This window comes from Argentina silus (assembly GCF_951799395.1).
Source record: "Argentina silus genome assembly, chromosome: 16".
Taxonomy (NCBI): domain Eukaryota; kingdom Metazoa; phylum Chordata; class Actinopteri; order Argentiniformes; family Argentinidae; genus Argentina; species Argentina silus.
The window spans coordinates 12,124,570-12,132,210 of NC_139670.1; positions in this window are offsets into that span (position 1 = coordinate 12,124,570).

Consider the following 7,641-nt stretch of genomic DNA (forward strand, 5'->3'; position numbering starts at 1 on the left):
CATACCCCACGCTGGGACTAATTTGCAGAAGTGCACTCCTTAGACGACCGCGAAATCTCATTAAACGTAATTATCATCAGCGATTAACTCTGGGGAGGGGGGAAGAGGAGGCGAGGAGGGGGAACGGGTCTCTTTCATAAACTAGGTCCCTGGAGTTGGGGAACGGCTCATTTTATTGTCATTCTTCAACCTAGCATTCATTCTTTTCCCATTTTTTCACCTTTTAGCCACTATTTTCAAAATGAGGATTATACAAATTATTTTGGAGTAGATTTGTTCTCGGTGAGAACAGGTTTAATATACACCCTCTCAAAGCTTTGTAACGGTGATGGAAACTCAGGGGTATGGTTGGCAACAGACAACAACAAAAAAGTCTCAAACCTGATTAGGACCCAAGGGTCAAGATGAACACAGCAGACAGAGGTCTTGTACTTCTGGGCAGCCTAATGTGGCAGTTGGGGTTTCAGCCTGCCATGATAGGCCTAGTGGTCATCTACAGTACAATAACCTTCTGTCATGGAAGCACTATCAAAAACAAGGTACAGAATTTACCTTGAACTCTTGTTTTCATTCTTTCAGGGACACCACATTTTAAAACAATGAAAACGATGTAACAAAAACAGTAAATGTGAAATATATAATTCACTACCCCTGTTGAATTTTGGGCAGCTAGGGCTACTGTGTGCAGCTCTTATTCCTTTATTTGGCAAAAGGAATCTTCTTTGGTCTGTTTATGAGCTTTTTCTTGACTGACTCTTTATTGACTGAGTAGATGCAGTTATTTTCAGACGAAAGTAGGTTGGTGTCTGTTTCTCTAACATCTGGCTTTTTTCAAGCTCTATATTTTCTCAGAGTTATCTGCCAAACCCCAGTTCTGGTCGTATTCCTCCAACAGATGCAGATGTTGCTGTATCGTCTACTCTGTGGGTGACCGCAGCAGGGGGTCATCAGCATACAGCTGGAATTTCAACCTTGCCCATCTGACCCTCTCCTTGCTCTCTTTGTGTCTCTGTCTACCTGTCTCTCCCCTCTCTTCTATTTCTCTCGCTCTCTCCATCTCTCTGTAATGCCAGAAGCAGTGCAGTTGACCTCGCCTTGTCTGGTCTTGGAAGTGGCTGTAGTTAATGGGGACACAGCATGCCTATTTAGTACTAAATGGATAACATCTGCAGATCCCCTCCCATTGGTACACTAGGGCTGATACCACTGTTTGTGTTTTTGCTTTAGACAGGGTCAGACACACCAAGTCTGGACTGAGCATGCCCAGAGGCTCCTGGGCAGTCATTACTTGCATTCAGGAGTCAATTACATCTGCTTATCAATTAATGATGATCACGCAGTAGATAACAAGGCCAGACAGGGGAGAGAAAAGTGGGGTGGGGGGGGGGGGGGGGGGTTGAGGGACAGGGCTGAAGTTAGTGGGGACAGTTGATTGTAGAATCCCTGAGCCACTATGACTCATACAGTGCAGTATGATACTAAGAATATCATTAAAGGAGAGAGGTCAGATAATCATATTATGTGGAAAATCTCAATGCACATGGGTTTTAGTGATGAGATATGAAATTATGATACTCAGGGCATGAGTGTTTCACACTACTGGCATTACGGTCACATATCATTGTCATCTCTTTGACAGAGCATTACCGTAATGTCACCAAGTTATGTATTTTCGTCTTAACTAGTTTCATCACTATTATTTTCCCCCCATCCATATCCTTAACCTGGCTCAAATTAGCATGAGCAGTAAGTACTGAACAGAGCAAAAAATACATAAAAACTCTACAGAATGATTTTTATTGTACCTTGTCGTGAACAATGTTTTTGAGTAAAGGATGATTATTCAACCAAAGTTTTAGTTCGGAAATGAATTGCAAATAATGCAAACACTAGTTGCAGTATTCAAACTCCCACTGATTATGTCTCATTGTGTCTGTTAGAAATATTTTGGTTAAGATGGCTGACTTTTTTGCTTGTGGAAATTGGAACTGTTGGTACATTTTCAATGTTACAGGCAGTGTCTGTACTGTATGTGTAGCTAAGCTTGGAGTGTTTCTCTGTCTCTGCTTCAGGTAGACAAGCCCTTATCAAAATAAACTAATGTGGACAAATGATGTGTTGATGACTGCCCTTGGTGGTCCATCAACAGCTAATACAGCAGTAACTGTTTCAATTACCAATGTGCAAATAGGTGGCAGATTTAGCAATTGTAACATAACTGCAACCTCAAGGATGAGTAATCAGTGTTGAAGATGTGTGTATTGTGCATTGGAAGGAGTCTACGCACACAATCGAGTTGCTCTGCACATCAGATCAGAGTGCTGACAATTTCTATTTTACTTGGTTTTAATATATAAAAAATGTTCTTTAACCAATCCCTTGCATATGCCATCCCTGCTCAGCAATTGTGTTGTCCAAACAGCAAAAAGATTTCGATTTTATATATTTAATATCAAGAGGCAGACAAGGTTCCCATTGTCTATCTCCCTCGACTCTCCCTGGTCCTATCTCTAATGAGTTGGTAATGGCTGCTTGTATTTGGAGAGGTCTAGACCTGATGTTATCAGTAGGCCATTTTGTACGAAAACACTGGCTTTGGAACAATGGAATTACAACCCTGACTACGACTCCCACTCCCCTCCCCTATTGCGTCTCCTCATACACAAATCTGGCATAACCTCCCGCACCTACCTACAGTACGACCTCCATCTATTGTTTACTTGTTGGCTTATCCCAAATCAGATAACTGTCTCCAAACATTACCTACACATTCTCCCAGCGTTAATGCCTCTGTTAATGGGTGAACGAAGTAAAGAACGTGGTTGCTGTCACAATCAACACTGCAGTCGATATCACAATTAGAGACTAACAAATACAACTGGCAGGGTGATTTGTCTATTGTAATGAACCTAGATAGGCCCCCCCAGTGTGAGCACTACATGGCAGGGGGCTAGTGTGTATTCAGCCCTGGCAACAACAGTGCAGGCTATGCAGGGTCTGGCCGGACAATTTATAATGAGTGCAGGAGAGTGACTGTGTATTCAGCTGTGCTGAACAATGAACATGGCTAAGTCTTTTAATACAGGGAATTATGTTTTTTGTTTTTTTTACAAAAAACATTCTACCCTATTCTCTCTGTAGACAGGTTGATTTCTTAACATGTCTCTAAGAATAGACCCGTTTTGTTTTTTCAAGAGAGCAAACACCAAGCCTGTTATGTTATCCTTCGTGGCTTAGATTGCAGGATTCAGTTGAACATCTTGCAAATACCAAACAGCTGGTTGCAGAGCAGGAAACACTGCCAAGTGTACCTTACTATATTAGCTCTGTATCTCCAGTGAGGATACTTTTGCTGGTGAATCTGAATATTTCATGTCAACAAGCAACATTCTCAAAACACCCTGTAGATGGCAGTAAGAATGTTTGCTTTCTAAGAGTTCCATAACATATAGACTGACTGTATCAGTTCAAAGCAATAATAGTCATCTTAAGTCGCTTTGGACATAACAGGCTTAAAACGGTTCCTTTGGACTGGGGCACCAGCTGTGCTAATAGAAAGAATATCAAGAAGATGAACCATGTGTGCTAATTAGACCAAACGGTATTGAACTAGGTGTCCTGCTTGCCTCAAGATTAGCCTACCGAGCTAAAGCATTGACATTTTACAATTCACAAAATTAAAGGTGTCTTTATCACTGTCTAGACAGCATTTTTTTTTTTTTGCTTTATAGCCATCTGTAAAAGGTGAAACTGTCATGAAACAATTTGAAACTGTTGGGTGTTACTGTGAGGACTTGAGATGTACAGTATGAAATCATCTGTAGTTGTAATTAGCTTCATGCTATGGTTCTGATCAAGGGGCCAAAATAAGTGAGTTAGGGATAAGTGTATTGCCACGTCAGAGATAGCTTAGGTTTCCTCTGTTGTTGAACTCTTTCTCATGTCAACTCTATCATCTTCTTTACTGTGACGTTCTGTGACGTTCGGCCGATGACAGAACCAAACTTAAGGTTAAAGGCAGAGTTCATTTAAGGGCAAGAAGAGTGTCAACCATTTTGACTGCTTCCATTTGAGATGATGCTAATGCTAAAACCAAACAGTCCTTTGTTGGCACACTGAGAAAAGACCCAATCGCAGTAAAACTGGTGGTGCACATTTAAATAAACGAGTCATGTTTTTCTCTCTTCTTTCCTTTAATCGTACTCTTTTTTTCTGTGAAGTGCTCAGATGTTCAGATTGAATTTCTGGTAAGGCTTAAATCATGTTATAACCTGTTTCCAATTGGAGCAAGGGAGAGGAGTGTGATTCCTGCTATAATGAGAACCAGCCCTGTCTCTCTGGTGCCAGCTAGAAGAGAGGAGTGAGGGAAGGAAAGAGGGAGAGAATGAGGAGAAGACTTGGAGCAAGGGTCAGCATGACCACTGCTCACCAATCAGGGCAGGGCTTGGCCAGAAAGAATCAGGTCATTTGGCGAGACATCTCACTGTCCCTCTCACTGTCCCTACACACACGAAAGCATGCACACACACACACACACAATTAAACATCTGCACACACATGCTTCCAATAACTTTGCTTAAAGATGCCTGATCTCACCTAAGCAAACCCATGACAATTTGTTGAGTAATCTATGACAATCAACTTAAAAGAGAGCACAATACCAATAAACATGATTGATTTATAGATCTTGTAGTGAGGTTTAATAAAATTGAGTTGAGAAGTGTCATCAACTCCATTACTGTGTATAACTTTACAGCTCACTTTACCTTGGGTTCATACAGTGCTGCTTGAAAGCATGTGAACCCCTTGAGCAATTATAGATTTTCTTAGTTTTTACCAAGACATCTTTATTTAATCAGAACCAGTCTTTTTATTTGACATAACAGGTTATATTTACCAATTCCATATGTTGGTTTAGAGGAAATCATGCGTGTAGTAGAAAAACTAAATTATAAAGAAATTAGTGCAGGTGCAAAAATAAGTGAACCCCAAGTTGCATTGGTTAAATTAAGTAGGTAAGTAGAATCAGGTGGGTAAATAATTGGGTACCCATGAATCAATCAAAAGAGAGATCTTTAGGAAAGAGTTTGGGCGGGACCTGGTCAGTTTTGTGTTACCCATACAGGTGAATGCAAAACACCATGCCGAGAGGAAAGTAGATCTCAGAGGACATCAGGAAGAGGGTAGTGAGAGCACATCAGTCTGGGGAAGGCTATAAAATCATCTCAACAAGATTTGAGCTTCATCAGTCCACTGTGAGGCAAATAATTTACAAATGTTGAGCATTTAACATGACAGCAACTCGGCCTAGAAGTGGACGCCCTTCCAAAATATCCCCAAGACCCACAAGAAAAATAATAAATCAGGTAAAAGCCAACCCAAACATAACATCTAGAGATTTGCAGACCTCCCTTGCTGCATCTCAGGTAACTGTTCATGCTTCAACAATAAGAAGAACGCTGAATCGAAATGGCATTCACGGGAGGGTTGCTAGGAAGAAGCCTCTGCTGTCAAAAAAGAACCAAACTGCCCGTCTTAACTTTGCCAGAGACCACCTGGACAAGCCTGAAGGTTTCTAGAAGTCCTTTCTCTGGACAGATGAGTCCAAAATTGACCTTTTTGGTCACAATCAAAACCACTATGTTTGGTTAAAACCCAACACTGCCTAACACCAAAAGAACCCTATCCCAACAGTCAAGCATGGAGGTGGGAATGTCAAGATCTGGGGCTGCTTTTCCTCCTCTGGACCTGGACGACTCCACATCATTAAGGGAACCATGAATTCTGAGGTATACCAGGAGATTCTTGAACAGAACATCAAGCCATCAGTCAAGGAGCTAAAGCTGGGCTGAAAATGGGTCTTCCTACAAGACAACAACCCAAAGCATTCAAGCAAATCCACCAAAGAATGGCTCAGGAGAAAGAAGATTTGTGTTTTGGATTGGCCAAGTCGAAGTTCTGACCTAAATCCAGTCGAGATGCTGTGGCAGGACTAGAAGCGGGCAGTTCATGCCAGACACACTCAAACCTCACTCAATTGGCTGAGTTCTGTAAGGAGGAGTGGGCAAAAATCCCTCAAAACAGATGTCAGAGACTGATTAGTGGCTATATGAGACGTTTACTCCAAGTTATCGCTGCTAATGGAGGTGCCACAAGCTATTGACTGAAGAGGTTCACATATTTTTGCACACATGAAATCTGAATTTTTGTTAAATAAACAATGAAAATATCATATTTTTTGTTTGTGTCTTTTATTTGGAATGTCTTCATTACGAATTGGGGTTTAGATAAAGATTTTAAAAGTTCATTTTAATATTTTATACAAAAAGAATAACCATTTTATTTGTATTTTAGCATCAACAGATCAAATGAGCATCAGTGTTGTTATTCAGTAGGCTATTATATAACAAAAAAAATGCAGCCCTGTCTATTCTCACTATAAAACTCAGTTTTTGATCGGTGTAATTCTAAGAGGTCAGTGTGTTGTCACAGTTTGAATCTGGCTAATCAGACTCTTTTGATAGGGTGCTAATGAATTAGTAAACATTACAGCAAGCTGAATAACATTGTACAGAACTAAAGAGGAATGAGATTTACATTTGACATTTATGGCATTTAGCAGACGCCTTTATCCAAAGCGATCATAAGATAAAGTAATCAATGCTCAGACCAGGGGCCATAGACAGTCACAATGCTAGAAGAAGGATTTTTTATTTTTTTATTTTATTAACAGGAGAGAAACTTGTAAAGGGGGTAGTGGGGGTGAAGAGGTCTTTAGGAGGGACAGTTAAGATGTAGCCTTTTGTAAGAATAGACAACTCCTGCTCTCCGTGTCTGGATATCAGCAGTCCAAATTCTCCTGGTGTTTTTTTCAGGCTTTTTCTCAGTGCATAAGAAGACTATGGCTATAGTTGAAATGTCTTACTATTTTCTGTATCAAAATTGCAGACAAGCTATATTGTTTTACCCCTGCTCACATGGTATGGTGATGCAGAGTTCAAGCTGGGTGGTGTGCACTTCATCAACAGTTGATTTGCTGCATCTAAAAGTCTAAAGCAGGTTTTGAATAAAAGCTAGCTGTTGAGAGGCTAACCAGTGTTGTGCTACTTCTGCCAGAGTGCCGCACAGCATTTGAAAACATGAGTTGGATAAATTAAAGGTGTGCAACGTGTGGCACGCAGATCCCCATTGAGACGTGTGGACTTGTCCAGATTCACCCCACCGCCGATTAAACATTTTTATTATCTAAATCGACCTATAAAAAGGGCTGTAACTTTCCCCAGCACTCTGAAGTCATTGTGTGACCCTCTGCGTCAAAAAGCTGGGAAAACAAACATTACATAACTACATATTAAATCACAAAATGTGCCCCATTTCTGTGTCTCGTAGACTGGATGCCAAATACGTCCACCCATCCCCCGGCTCTACCATTCATTTAGTATTTTTGGACATTTATCAATATACTGTCGTAAGAAGCAGAGAGGGAGGCAAAGAACCCTTTACCATTCATTCCCTCTCTCACAAAAGCCCTCCTATATCACCCTGTTGGTCTGATACCTCTATTTTCTGTAAGCTTTCCCCCTCGCCATCAAGCTAAATCCCTCGAACCAACCACTCCCACCCCCTTCCAACTGAAACTGT